General features: G+C 43.0%; 1 protein-coding gene and 1 pseudogene across 8 annotated transcripts in view; one reads left to right on the forward strand and one right to left on the reverse strand.

Moving 5' to 3' along the window:
• The window catches only part of LTBP1 (latent transforming growth factor beta binding protein 1), a 384,533-nt gene that overhangs the window by 346,419 nt on the left and 22,108 nt on the right, over window positions 1–16,006 (reverse strand). The gene's annotated exons all lie outside the window — the stretch shown is intronic.
• LOC101388523 (large ribosomal subunit protein eL36 pseudogene) lies at window positions 1,522–1,919 on the forward strand (annotated as a pseudogene).

The following is a 16,006-nucleotide window of genomic DNA, read 5'->3' on the forward strand; positions in this document are numbered from 1 at the left end:
CTCCTGTGATCAGAGACAGCAGGTGAGAAATTGCTTTGCTGTGTATGTCTTCAGAGTAATTCCCAGCTGCCCTTTGAAGTTATTCAATAACACTAAGTGATATCGGATCACAAGAAGCATAGCATGAGGTCACACATTTCAGTCTTCTCTGTCTGCTCCTTGTACCAAACCCAAATAAATACTGTAATTTCATTGTAAATGTCTCTGGGTCAGCTTCCTCCAAAACCCCTCAAGAGCAAAAAATAATCGTATAACATCCGAATGCCTTTTCTAACTATCTAGCCTTGTGGAATAATGAAGAAATCCACTTAATTTAGTTTTATGGATAGGTAAACCATGCACCGACAGTTAATAACTCTTATGGGTTTTGATCATTACGAGAATCCATGGGAAATACGTCAGGGGTGTGTGTGTGCTCTCCTTGTTCTCTCTCCTCCAAGAGAACTATCAAGAAGCACAGACTTTCTCCCACTCCTGCCACTCCGGCCACATTTTTAATCTAGTCTCAAGTGACAACATAACCAAGCAGATAGTCAGATGGTTGAGCACAGCACAAATTACATGGAATACAAGTCACAAAGGTCGTGTGCAGAATCTCACGGCTTTACGCAAGGGTTTAATGCCTTTACGTCAAATACTGAGCCCTCATCTGCCTAATTCCCCAGGATCTGTGCTCTGGAAGGTTGAGGTTCTCCAAGCCTGGGCTCAGCAGGAGTGGCTTGTTACCATGTGATTTAATTTAAAATAGGTGGTCAGCTGGGGCCAAACACACCCCTCCCAATGCCATCAATAACTATGAAATCACTCACGGAGCAGAACATAATTAAGTCGTAAGTCATGTAAGGAAAACCCACCAGCGGTTTTTCCAGGTTCTGTTTCTGGTCGTATTAGCTGTTTTTATAAAGTGTTTTTTTTCTTTAAGTCAATGAAAAAAAAAAGAAAAGAAAAAGTTAAAGATCTACGGTTTAGACTATTAAACATTTAATTAAAAATAGCAAGAAAAGAGAAAAACCAGAAAAAGATTTTCAGAAAATGCTATTATATACAAAGAATCCACAAAAGTTGTCTTTAACAAGTTAAGAACAAAATAAAAAAAATTTTTTTTTAAATGAAAAGGACAGAAATAGACAATTAAGACAAAAGAAAATGCAATTAGTAAATAAACTTGTAGAGTAATGTCCAAATTGATTAAGTCATCAAAAGAAATGCAAACTAAAACAAGGAGATAAAACATTATGGTTACTTAATTTTTTAAAAAAACACATAAAAATACTGACACAAAGTGCCACAAAGGTGGTGGTAAAATGGTATAAGTGGGTTAGAAAGCAGTTTAACATTTCAAATATTTCAGTAGCCTCATTTCTAGAAACTTATCCTAGGAAAATAGTCAAAAAAGGAAATAACTATATGAATACATATGTCCAGCTGGCTACAGCAGTGTTATTTATACCAATGAAAAATTCAAAAGAAGCATACAGGTTGAGTATGGAATTATAGCCATTCAAAATTAGAATTACAGCCTTCCGCCGCAGCAGCCATTGAAGACGAGCAGCCATGGCCCTGCGCTACCCCATGGCCGTGGGCCTCAACAAGGGCCACAAGGTGACCAAGAACGTGAGCAAGCCGAGACACAGCCGCCGCCGCGGGCGCCTCACCAAGCACACCAAGTTCGTGCGGGACATGATCCGGGAGGCGTGCGGCTTCGCCCCGGACGAGCGGCGCGCCATGGAGCTGCTCAAGGCCTCCAAGGACAAGCGCGCCCTCAAGTTCATCAAGAAGAGGGTGGGCACGCACATCCGCGCCAAGAGGAAGCGCGAGGAGCTGAGCGACGTGCTGGCGGCCATGAGGAAGGCGGCGGCCAAGAAGGACTGAGCCCTGCCCTGTGTGCGCAATAAAAGCTTTCCAGAAAAAAAAAAAAAAAAAAAATTAGAATTACAAAGTGATGCTATAAGTTTTTTAAATGTTGATACTAATTAATGTGGAAAAAATGTTATTTTGTTACCAGTCATCCATTAAGCATCTTCTCTAATAACAGTATATTTGTGCACTAATGCTAGTACATATATATGATAAATACAAACGGGTTTTACAGACTGTAAACTATTATGCACATGGAGTATTATTATAATTGACATCTTTATAGTTCATTGGAAGACTATTACTAAATAATAAATCTATAATCTTGTTTTAAGCCCATATTATCTTTCTTTATTCATCATTCAAACATTGAGCCCCTCTCCCTTATATACTAGCACTGTGCCAAGAACTGTGGATAAAAAGATGAAGAAGACGAATTTCCTGCTCTCAAGGAGATCAGAGGCCAGTAGGGAAGACAGACAAGTGTAGAAAAAAAAATCACCATACAGTTCTGTGGTGGAATATAAAGGTACAGAAGGAATGAGAAACGAGGAGTCCTAATTGGCAATCAATAAATATTTGTGAATTATTATATTCAAGGGACCAAAAAGGATACCAAGAATTCTTAGAATGGTTTGCTTCCTTGAGGAGCTATAAAATCCCCCCTGCCCAAGATCACCTACTGATGGGAGCAGGCAGTGGGGTGAGACAAGGCTGGGCTCTGGAGCCACACAGATGTGAGTCCGAACTGCCCCCACCCCCCAGCTGTGTGTCCTTTGGCCAGTTGCCAAGTTTGACCTGCGCCTTAGTCCTTCACTTGACAAAATACTGAGCGACAATTTTGTGCTCATTTTGCACTAGGCACAGTCACATGCCCTACGAACAGAACTGTAGACAAGAAAACACCATCTCTTGGGCCGGCCCGTGGCTTAGCGGTTAAGTGCGCGCACTCCGCTGCTGGCGGCCCGGGGTTCGGATCCCAGGCGCGCACCGACGCACCGCTTCTCCGGCCATGCTGAGGCCGCGTCCCACATATAGCAACCAGAAGGTTGTGCAGCTATGACATACAACTATCTGCTGGGGCTTTGGGGGGAAAAATAAATAAATAAAATCTTTAAAAAAAAAAAAAAAAAAGAAAACACCATCTCTGCCCTGTGTAACTCACGGCCCAGCCAGAAGACCAAAAGGAACAGTGATTATAATTATTATAAGCATTTTGGAAAGAGGAGAATGGTGTGCAGTGGGGGCCCATCCCTATGGGATTTAGGGTATTAGGAAAGACCTCCCTGAGATCACGAACTTAATATCAGATCTGAAAGCTGAGGGAAATAAATAACACATAGGCCTGGCCCAAATGTCAGTGGTGAAACCTGCCACAAAGCCATTAAGAAGCAAAATGCAAACTGACTCGACTGATTCAGGAATGACTTTTTCTAAAAGATCAGGTTCAGGAGGGTGGGGAAGAAATTACAATATAGTCTTAAATATATGTGTTCTATTGCTGATGCAGTATGATTTAATGCATCCAGCAGAGACATTATCCTGTAAATCAGGAACAAAACATTGATGCCCATCATCACCACCATAACTTATGGCTGTTCTGGATGTTCTAGTCAACTTAGTGATATGTGGAGGAGAGGTGTGCCCTGAGACAAGGCCGCTCCTACACTGCTCAGGGGAGTGTCCACGGGTACAGACTTTTCATAAAGCAACCGGCCGTATTTTAGGATCAAGCCCTAACAACACTCATAGCTGTTTGTGTTTTATCATTCCTAATCTAGGAAATTTTATGTTCAAATATGTCCACTGCAGTTGCCAATCAACGTGGTAAAAAATAGAAACATCCTACCCATAAAACAACAAGCAATAGATGAAAATCATGGAATGTAATATGGTCATTCAAAACAACGTTTAAAAGACACTTTTAACGACATGGAATAATGCCTATGATGTAATGCCAAGTTAAAAAAAAAAAAAAAAAAAAAAAAACTCCCACTCTCTAGAACTCATTCCAATCAGCCTTGCACCTCCAGCTGTCCACTGAATCTGCTCTTGTCAGAGTCACCAGTGACCTGCAGGCTGCAAATCCAGTGCGCCTTCTCCCTCCTTGACCAAGAGCAGCACTGGCCATAGTGGACAGTCCCTCCTTCCTCACCCCTTTCTTCCCTAGGCCGAGATGTCACACCCTGCCAGCCTTCTCCCCACCTTATTACCAACCTCTTAGTCTCCCTCTGGCTCTTCTTTCTCGTCCTCATCTCCAACTGTTGTAATTTCCCAGGGCTCCTTGGTCCTTGGACCCTTCTTCTGGTGATTTCATTCAGTCCCATGGCTTTGATTTCCATCTAGACTGTGCCCAAATTTTGATCTCAGGCCTTGTCCTCCTGTCTGAACTCCAGATTTCCATGTCCAAATGCCTCCTCGACAGCTCCATGTGGATATCTAACTGGCTTCTCAAATTAAGCACATCGTGACTCCCCTCCTCCACCCCAAACTCCACATCCAGCTCCTCCTTAGCATTCATCTCTTTAAAAGTCACCTCCATTCACCAAGTTACTCAACAAGTGTATCAGTCCAGTAGGACTGCTGTAACAAGTACCACAAACCGGGCGGCTTAAATAACAGAAAGTCTATCTCGCAGTTCTAGAGGTTGGAAGTCTACAATCAAGGTGTCAGAGGGGTTGGTTTCTTCTGAGAGCTGTGAAAAAGAATCTGTCCCATTTCACTCAAGCATTCCTTGGCTATCCCTGTGTCTTCACATGCCTTCCCTCTATGTGTGTCTGCGCAAACACCTCGTTTTTATAAGGACATCAGTCATATTGGATTAGCATCCTCCCGACTCCAGGATGACCTCTTCTTAACTAATTACATCTGCAATGACCCTAATTCCAAAGAAGGTCGTATTCTGAGGCCCTGGGGGTTAAGACTTCAACATGTGAATTGGAACAGGGGCAATATTTCAACCCGTAAAACCAGTGGTCATCATATTTGACTCTTCTCTTTCTCTCATCCCACACATCCACTCCATCTCCAAATCCTGCTGGCTCTACCTTTAAATACATCCTGAATCTAACTCTTTCTCACCACCTTCCCTCAAACCCTTCTCCCAGCTACCTCGTCCCTGCAGTCTGTTCTCATTAGGGCAGCCAGAGGGATCCTGTTAGAACCAAAATCAGATCACATCACTCCTCTGCTCCAAACCTTCCAAAGGCTTCCATCTCAGTGAAATGCAAAGCCCTTATTTCTGCAGCCTGCTAGTCTCTGCCACCTCTCCTTTGTCATTTCCTTGCACTCCTTGAGCACCTGTCACCCTGGCCCCCTTGCTAGTCCCTGGGCACACCACTCCTGTTTCCACTGTAAGGCCCTTGCACTGGCGATTGCCCACCTATAACCTTCTCCAGATGTTCACAGGCTACCCTTCTCCCGTCACTCAGCCTCCCTTGTGACTGTCCACTCCAAAACAGCAGCCTCTGGGCCTCGATTCCCTTCATCAGCCCCATTGTTCTTCAATGCACTTATTATCCCTACCCAACATTATATATTTATCTATTCACTGCCTGTTTCGCCCACTAAAATTTCAGCTTTACAGGGAGAGAGAGACTATTTTGGTCACTGCTTATTCCCTTGGGCCTAGAATAACGTCTGGCTCATAGAACATAATCAATAAATGTTGAATGAATGAACATGTAAAGGCAAGCTGGAAGAAAAGATACTTAAATGCTAACATGAATTACTTACCCATGAGTGGTGAAATTATTCAAGTTATTAATTTTTTGCTTACACCACATTATACTTTCCAGATTTTCTACAATGGCCTATTATTACTTTCATAGTATAGCAAAAAACGTTAATTCATTCAATAGCTAGTTTAAACATACTTAAACTTTTAAGGGCTATAATTTCTACAATCTAAACAATATGTGAGACAGAGTAGCATATGCTAAACTCTATGATAACTGTACTATATTAGAACTTACATTATTTTTACTTTGAAACTTATTCCTAACATACTATGATTGGGTAATAATATGTCTAGCACTATTATTAACATGTTTAATCTGTTTGAAAAACTGACTTCTTTTATTTTCATCAACCAAAAATGTTAAACAAGAGAAGCTTTTTCGAAAATCAGACCAATAAACAATAAGCTTTATAAGGCCAAAATTACTGCCAACTTGAGAATCAAGTATCTGAAATTTGGATTAAAATAAAGGGAAAAAAAGACTAAGACAGAAAACATTATTTTGATTAGGGAGTGTCACCTGGTGGTACAGAGCCCACTGAAGCCAGGCAGCCCAAACCAAGCCCCAGCTCAGACACTGACTGTGTGCCCTTGGGTATATTTCTATTACTTTTTTGCATCTCAGTTTTCCCATCTGTAAAATGGGAATGATAAAAATGAGGGTTTACATATGGATTAAATGAATATATTCAAAGCACTTAGGACAGTGCCTGGTTCAGAGTAGCACTAGACAGGTGTCAGCTATTATTACCCCATGCACCAAATTCATCCCACATGTGCCCCAAAATAGCCTTTAAGGAAGCTTTTGAGAAGCAGGTCACATCTATATCTGGAGCAGAATTTTATTTCTACCATTGGAATTTTACATTTACCTGAAACAGTCTTTCACATTGAATCAAACATAATAAACTACCTTTTTTTCTTTCTTTCTCACACTTAATCATCCAGAATAAAACTGTGGTGGTGACAAAGTGACAGAGAACATCATTAAGCTAAAATATTATGATTGGAAATATGAGTCTTGAGCATGAGAACAAACTAATTTTCTTAACTGAGTAAAGAATAATAGCTACATGAGTGAGACAGAGCCTTTCAAAATTCCATTTGATTTATTTTGACAGCATTTCTTAAGGTAAATTAAGGGTATTATGTGACCAAGGACGGGAACACCCTGGAAGACATACAATCTAAGCGTGCCAGAGCCTTTCTTTTGCTAAAATAAAAACGTCACTCATGCCTGAGCATCCCTGTAGAAGACCAACAGCCGACAGGCTGTGGACACAGCCCCGGCTACAGAGACCACAATAATTAGGCTCTTACACCCCAAAAGGGAGCAACAGTTGAAGCCTCACTATGAAATATATGGCCATTCCTCTAAATGGAAGGAAGCTGCAGAGCAGATGATGCTATTTGCAAACACTTAGTCCTCTGGCTACTAGCTCTGTTATTGTGAAATGTGATATAACCATTTTCAGAATTGAAGCTGAAATAGAACTGTGGACTTCAAGGGCCCATCAGCAAGCAGTTGAAAGGAATAAGCAAAGCTGTTTTCAAAACATTAATACACAAAATTAAAATTGTTTAAATAGCTTTTCTCGTTTCCAATATCCTTCTGAATGGAGAAATTATTCTAGTAAACATCATGAATGTAAAATGCTCCTTTTATCCATATACTGGGCCTAGCTTTCCATATGCATTTAAATTGGTTTTTACTTAATTGATCTCTAAGAGCCATTCCCTAATCTCTGATCATCTCAGAAGTAAAAAATGTGTAATCAGCAAAGAGAAATTTAAATAATTATTAAGAGCAGAAATTAACAAGAATTATCTTTCTGTTTGAAGTTGTCAACTTTAAAATAAATTAACTATCTCCATCTAAAAAACTATGCCAAACTTGTTAAATAATGGATGATGATGATACTAGGATGTTACTATTCCCAACTTCTTAATGTTTTTGTTTTCCAAGAAAATAAATGATCATATAAATTTTTAAAGATTTAATCCAAGTAATTCTTTTTACTGTTCAAAATATGTCATGAACAACCAACTTATCCTAATAGACTTTAGTCTCTGTTTTCCTACAAAGAACTGCTAAATTTTCTGCTAATCAATTCTGGAAAAACATAAGAGAAAGAAAATAAGGAAACGACACAATTCTGGAAGTAGAGATTTTAATAAAGCCATGAAAAATACAATAATCACGAATCTCTCACAACTGCCTGTTTCCCAAATTGACTATGCAGTCATTTTACTCTCAAGCCACAATCCCCTAAAGATCATGTATTCCTAGTACCTATTTTTTGTATTTTTCTTTTTTTTTTTTTAAAGATTTTATTTATTCAGTTTTTTACCCCCAAAGCCCCAGTAGATAGTTGTATATCATAGGTTCACATCCTTCTAGTTGCTGTACGTGGGACTCGGCCTCGCGTTGGACGGAGAAGTGGTGCCTCGGGGCGCTCCCGGGATCCGAACCCGGGCCGCCAGCATCAGAGCGCGCGCACTTAACCGCTAAGCCACGGAGCCGGCCCTGTATTTTTCTTTGATTTCTTCCTATTATTTGTCATCACCAGCTCATACCACGATTAGGGGCAGACTTCTGTGGAGTGAGAATGAGGAAGAAAGAGAAAAAAAGACTATTGTGGTTCTTTGTGGTAGCTAATCTCTAAAGATGGTCCCAAATCCACCCCTCCCTATCAGCACATGGTGCCCCCCCATCAAAATGTGGAGCTTTTGTTCCCTCCCCCTTGAATCTGAGCTGGGACTACGACTGTTCTACCAAGGAAATGCAGAAGTGCCATTCTGAGACCACCAAGCCCAGGCATTAAAAAGGGCAGGAAGCAACACTTTTTCCCTCTTGGAACCTAGCCGCCACATTATGGGGAAGCCCAAGTGTGGTGAAGAGTCCCATATGGAAGAGAACTGAGGCCCCCAACCAAAAAAGCCAGTATCAACTTGCCAGCCACGTGAGTGTTCTATGTTCAAAGTAAATCCACTCGTAAGCTCCCCAAGCTGATGCCACGTGGTACAGAGACAAGCCGTCTCTACTGAGCCCTGCCAAACTGCAAAATCACAAGTAAATGGCGGTGTTTGTTTTAAGCCACTAAGTATTAGGATAATTTGTCTTGCAGGAATAAATAGCTGAAACAGTCTTCCTGAACAAGTCATCATGTCTCATTCCATGGTGTCTGCTAATTTTACCATGCCAAGTTACCCTGCATTAACACTTAAAACTGTGGTTGTGTACTCAAGTCTTCAAAATAAAAATCAGCATAGATGTGATTAATAACCTCCTGAAGCCTACGAAGCAGAGAGACGACTCAGCACAGGCTTCCATATCTATGCATTTTCAAGCATTGAATATGACCAAAGACAAAGCCAGCCCTCCAGTGATTTCCTGACCAAGTTACCGAATACAGAAAAATACTCATCTTTGATAATACTAGCCACACTGAATACCATTTTACAAATTTTGTTGTATATTCTACCACAATTTTTGAAATAAATAACACTGAACTGTACACTTTCAATGAGTGAATTATACGGTATGTAAATATCTCAATAAAGCACCTCCAACAAGGGTCTCTACCTTGCAAACAGCCCAGGTCATCTTTGAACAGCTCTATCTTCAAAAGACTTTTCCTCACATGGAGGTAAAATCTGCCTGCCCACAGCTTCCATTCACTGACTCCCCTTTGCACACTATTTGAAGAAAGCTCTACCATCCTGCCTGTGACTTCTTTTCTCCTGACTCAGTAGACCCATTCCTGAGCTACTCCTCACGTAGGCACTGTTTCAAGTTCCTCCATCACCTGGCTGCACAGCTCTGAGTATATTCCAGTATGTCCCAGTGTTGGAGAAGAGCATGAGCTCTAGAGTCAGAATGCCTAGGTTTATTCTGAGCTCCTTCACTTACTAACCACATGACCTTTAGCAAGTTATTTAACACTTTTTAAGCTTCAATTTCAACATCTGTAAAATGAAGATAGTAGAAAGAAGCCTCATCTTTGGAGAAGAGCAAGGCAGAGAGTTAAATCAGTGGGTGAGATGAAAATCACATGCAGTCAAAGTGACTCTTGCAAATCTACCTAGTTCGGCCAACATACTGTCTCTCAAAATGTCTTTCTGCCTCTGAACAGGTCACTGTTTCTTTGTTTAAACACGCTCTCTCTCCCTCTGCCAAGCACAAGCAGTAACTCAAGCTCATTCAGTGCATGAACGATGCAACTCTGCTATGACAGAATCGACCTCAGTATTAAGCAACTAGCACACGGTGTGAAATCCAGAAAGCCCACCAAAATTATTAGCTTTTGTTATTCTATCTATTGTGATTCTAGGAGGGAAGGACAAAATCTAATGTTTCAAAAGCGGTCAGCCAGGTGAGGAATAGCGCAGACACACAAGTGGGACAGTGCTAGGGATGGTTTTTTAAATGTCACGCCAGGACCTCTTTTTATGTTTTTGATCATCTTCCACTTCCTTCAGTGGGCAGGATATTTAAATGTCACGCCAGGACCTCTTTTTGTTTTTGATCATCTTCCACTTCCTTCAGTGGGCAGGATAATCCACCCCCAAGAGCACTGTAGAGAAGAGACTCTGGTCCTACCCTTCCAGGGGCTTCCCTTCACACTCACCTGGAAGTACTCATCCTAATTCTCAGACTGCTCCAGACCATCTTCACAGGCAGAGCAGGGCAAAGTGGTTTTGCCTGACCCCATCCCACCAAACATTAAACACACATTTTCTTTTCACCATCCCACCGACACCCGCCCCACCACCTGCACAAATGTAATCACCTTATTAACTAAACCTCTGCATTTGTCGGAGGGTAGTTAGCAGGGTCGCCCGGGGGTACTGTTGAAAACTGAAATATATTCCACCACAGAGCTGAACCACTACAGAGGTTAAGAAGCTCAAGGGCTATTTATTTGCAATGTTACCATAATTATAGTCATTTGCCTGGTCAAAATGCTCGACAACTGAGGGGGATTTCCCACCAGTGACTGGTGATAACCTCTGACCCAGACAGCAGGGACCACGAGCCTGTGTCCACTTGGCCACTGGGAGGACACCTCTCTCTGCCTCATCACGCAGATCCTTGTCACTGCCACAACTCCTTCTGGCAGGTTCTGTGTGATGAGTGGCAAGGGAACACACTGTGCAATGCACTTTCCTGTAGAAACCAGGCTGTAAACTGTTGTCACGGGTGAGCCTACCAAAACCTAATGAGTACCTACAGGACTGAGCCATAATCCTAATTGACACTGAGTTCTTCATACCACTCACTATTTACTCTTCAGGCAAGACATTTCCTTTCCTCATCTACTTTAACACCAAAAGAAGGACAACCCAATGAGAAATTACATCTAGCAGGAGAATTGGGCCCAGGTGTATCAACATTGTTTAATCTTAAGGCAATGGCTCTAAGTATGGTCCCTAGACCAACAGCATCAGCATCACCTGCCATCTTACTAGAAATGCAAGTTCTCATGCCCCACCTCAGACATGCAGAGCCCAGAAATCTGTGCTTTAACAACAACTCCAGGTGATTCTGATGCATGACAAATTTTGAGAGCCACAGTCATATTTGAGAGTCACTATCTTAAGACACTATGATTTGTGCAAAGGGCATTTCTGGGGTGGCGAGCATTCATTAGCTGCAAAGTAGTCTGGTACTTGGGGCAAACAAAAGGTGAGTCGGGCAATCCCATAATATGAGTGGGGTCAGGGTCATTCAGGACAGTAAACATCAAGGCCAGGTGTGAAGCAGCTCAGGGACTGAAGGTCAAAGTGACAGGAAGGATGGGTGGTCACAAGGCAGAGAAGCTGTCCTGAACTGTGACTTGAAAGGTGAGAACAGTGCCAACTTCAGAGAGGCCCTGCATCAATGGACAGCCATGAATCGTTTTCAAAATTTTATAAAGTTAAATCTTCTCTTCAACACAGTTTTACACTGAAGCTTAATATATGAAACAGATAAAGCAGGGGGAGTGTTTGAGCCACCTGCCTCCTTGCTTCTCCTCTCACCTCTCCCTCATGGTAGCCCCTGATATACTGTGGTGGAATCCTGAGGGTTTGTGAGAGCACAGTTTGAAAAGCACAGATTATTCATTAAACATGCTGATTCCAGGGCCCCACCAGCCCTACTGAATACAAGAGCTGGGACGGGGCCTAAGACCTGCATTTTCCAGTTTCTCCAGGTAATCCTGATGATCAGCCAGATCAGAGCCTTCGAGCAGTGCTTGTCTCAGAGTAGGGCCCTAGACTTCTACATCAGAATCATCAGCGAGTTCGTTAAGCACACAAATTCCTGGGCCCTTCCCAAGCCCTACTGATGCTGCACCTCTGGAGTAGAGCCCAGGAATCTGCATTGTTAAGGTGGTTCTTGTGTGCACCAGGTGTGAGAAGCACTGTATCTGAGGACAGATAACGGACTCCATCCCTCCAATTTCCACACCCCCATGCAAATCTGTGTTGTCTCTCCATCCCCCACCCCCCTTATCTCTCTCTCTCAATCATCTCTCACACTCTTATCTGAAAATATAAAGAGAACTTATCCTTCCTGATGTCTTCAGGCAGGGAGCCTTCTGGGCCAGCCCCTGGGCCTTCACTCCCAGAGTCTGGGTGTCTAGTCACATTCTGGGATGCTGGAGAGCAGGAAGGAGGCATGTCTTGTGGCCCTGACCCCGTTTCACAGTCTTATCCCTTATATGTGAGAACAGGACTGCTGACAACTAGGCACCAAGGCTTTGACAGTTGGGTCTCAAAAATGGTTTGTGCGATTAGAATCACCTGAGGAACTTTAAAAATTAGATATCTTGGGCCGGGCCCGTGGCTTAGCGGTTAAGTGCACGCGCTCCACTGCTGGCGGCCCGGGGTTCGGATCCTGGGCACCGACGCACCGCTTGTCTGGCCATGCTGAGGCCGCGTCCCACATACAGCAACTAGAAGGATGTGCAGCTATGACATACAACTATCTACTGGGGCTTTGGGGGAAAAAATAAATAAGTAAAATTTAAAAATAAAATAAAAATAATAAAAAAAAATTAGATATCTAGGCCTCGTGTGACCCCACAGTTTCTGCCTTAATTGCGTTGGGTGGAGGCAGGGCATCAGTATTTTTTAAAGGCCTCTTGGATTATAATGCACAACCAGAGAAGAAAACCACTGTCTAGAGCAGGGCTTCTCAAATGTGCATACGCACAGATCTTGTTAAAATGAAGATTTTGATTCAGTAGGCAGAGATGGGGCTTGAGGCCCTGCTTTTTCAACAAGCTCGCAGATGCTGAAGTGCTGGTCCATGGATCACATTTTGAGCAGTAAGTATCTCGTGGTTCTCAAACTAGAATCACCTGAAAGGCTTGTTAAAACACAAATTACTGGGCCCACTCCTACAGTTTCTAAGTCAATATGGCTTGAGTGGGGCCCCCAAATTTGCATTTCTAACAAGTTCTCAGGCAATGTTCATGCTGATGATTGAGGGACCACACTTTGAGAACCATGGAGGCCATGGTTTTTAAACATTAGTGTACAGTAAAACAGTTTGGGGAGCTTTCAAAAACAGAGGTCGCCAGGCCTAACTGTATAATTCTTAGACCCAGGGAGGAGCCCAAGAATATCAGCTCGACAAGCTTCTCAAGGGACTAGTGTGGTCACCCAGGCCAGGGACAACATTCAGGTCTAGAATTTGCATCCTGCAAATGCAGTAAGCATTTCTGCTACTGACAGCAAACTTGACTGGAAACAGAGTCTGAATATCATAAATGCACTTCATAAAGTGCCACCACCACACACCTAAGACACGCTCTCTCATAAACCACTGCCAGGTCCAACAGAAGAAAGAGAAGAAGGCCACTTGGAGCTAGAAAAGTTCCAAAGAACTACTAGGCTTCCTGGGAGCCTTTTCTCCAGGGTTCCAAACCTAACCCATGGGGTTAGAAAAGAAGACACCACTACAGAAGCTTTTCTCGGGAACGATATCTGTATGTATAAGGGAAAGCAACACAGCATGGTAGTTCATTGCACAGGTGTTAGATTCAGAAGACTCAGGTTAGGATTCTGGCCAAGCTCAGCAGGCCTCAATTTTCTCATCTCTAAAATGGGAGAAATGATACCTCCTTTGGAGGTTGTTGAAAGGACAGGACATAATGTATGTTACGTACTTAGCAGAGGGCTGACGCTCAGTAAAATCACAAATACATGACACTACTGATAGTAGAGCCATAAAATCTTAGAGCTGGAAGGGACCTTGATGATTAGCCTTCAGCCAATAAAAGAAATTTAAAGACCAGTAGCACAGCATCACCCAAGCACCTGTAAGAAATGCAGTATGTTGGGGCCGGCCCAGTGGTGTAGCAGCTGGGTTCTCAAGCTCCACTTTGGCGGCCCAGGGTGTGCCGGTTCATATCCCAGGCATGGACCTACACACTGCTAATCAAGCCATGCTGAGGCAGTGTCCCACACAGAGCAACTAGAAAGATGTACAACTATGACACAACTGTCTACTGGGGCTTTGGGGAGAAAAAAGGAAAAAAGGAGGAGGCTTGGCGACAGATGTTAGCTCAGGGCCAATCTTCCTCAAAAAAAAAAGAAGAAGAAGAAAACCACAAAACTTTATTTAAAAAAAAAAAGAAATGCAGTATCTCAGGCACACCCCAGATCTTCTGGATCAGAATCTGCATTTTAACACGACCTCCAGGAGATTCCTGTGCACATTAGTTTGAGAAGCACTGCCCTACAATAATTTTACCAGCTATGGCATACTTCAGTGGGGCTTAACCTTGCTGAGTTGGAATCATCTGAGGGGCTTTTAAAAAAATAGTCATGTAAGGTCCCACCCCCAGAGAGTCTGACTCAACTAGTTTGGGAAGTAGCCTGAGAACTGGGATTTTTAAAAAATCTTCCCAAGAGATTCTAATGTGCAGCAAAGGTTAGCACCACTAGTGCAGAATAAAAGTGCAGGCTCTGAGGTCAAATGGATAGGTATAATCCTGTTTTTACCACTCACTGGCTGTGTCACCTTGGGCAGGTTACTTAATCTCTTTGGTGCCTCAGTCTACTTGTCTATAAAAATCAGTATAATAATCACACCCATCTTATAAAGACACTAAGAGGATAAAATGAGACATAATCCCTGGAAAACACACAAAACTGTGCCAGGCACACAGTCAGTCTTCAGTGAAGATGAACTACTGTTAACTTGAGCAGGTGGATATTTAGCTTCCACTTCAAGACTTCCAATGACAAGTTCACACTTCATGTTTTAGCACTTTCCTCTGTGGGACTTGTTAGAAAGTTCTTCTAACGATTATGAAGATATTGCAATAATCACTCGGCCAATCCACTGCTCATTCTCACAATCAAGCTCTCAGCTCTGTAGCTGAATAGTCCCGGAATAACCACCTATACATGCATGTGCAAGAGGAAGAAATGCTCACAAAGGACTAAGTCATGTTTTCCCCTCATGGTCTTCAATACAACAAAAAGGCAGCATTCTTCCCACTGCCCACCCGGGACAGACGACACATGATTTACATTTCTAGTCTCTTAGTGATTAGCCAGTAAACTAAAATTTAACAATAGGCTTTCTCTAAGTCTTCTAAATATAGACACATTCTCTGGGAGAGCAGAGGATTTCCTGAAGGGTTTTTCTGAGGAAACTAACAGCCCTGCATAACAAATGGTGTTTGGATTGAACCTGTATATATGAGTGTGAGTGTGAGTGCGTGTGTGTGTGTAAAAACAATGTGACCATTGTGTTGGTTTTTTTCCCTGAGAACTCTAAGGCACCAGGAATCATTTGTCAGGCTGTCTCCCCCAATTTTCCTTTCACCATGTCTCTTGAATTCATTCCTTTCTTTCCTTTGAAATGAGCCCCTTCTGGGTTCTGGCTCCTCCTGCACATCCAAGGCTGGACTGCACGCTCTGTGCAACCTGGGACTCGCAGCGCCCGCTCCGGCCTGCGTGCCCAGCACACCCCCTTGGATGCAGTGACCCTCCCCTTGCTGAGGTTTACCACTGCCACAGCTCACCCCTCAGGCCCAGCCTCTCTCTCTACCTGGACAGCCCGCCCACACCTCCACCTCACCATGCCCAACACCCAACTCACCGTTCTTGCCTACCCTCCTTCCCCCACAAAACCTGAGGTGACCTCCCTCTCCTCTTCCTCCTGCCCAGAACATTAACGCTGCTTCCAGCCCTGCTGATTCCACTCCCTCCTCGATCAACGTCTCTGCCCTCTCTTTTTCATTCCCCACTGCCACCACTATCATTTACACCTGCGTTTCTCACCTGATGTGGTTTTCCTCCACAAACCACCCTGCACCCCACTGGAGGATCTGCTCCTGTCACTCCTCTGCTTCTCCAACTAAGCTTGTCAAATTCAGAAATCATAACAGCTGTCGTTTACCAAGC

Source organism: Ceratotherium simum, chromosome 11 (genome assembly GCF_057802395.1).
Source record: "Ceratotherium simum simum isolate JZ-2026a chromosome 11, ASM5780239v1, whole genome shotgun sequence".
Taxonomy (NCBI): domain Eukaryota; kingdom Metazoa; phylum Chordata; class Mammalia; order Perissodactyla; family Rhinocerotidae; genus Ceratotherium; species Ceratotherium simum.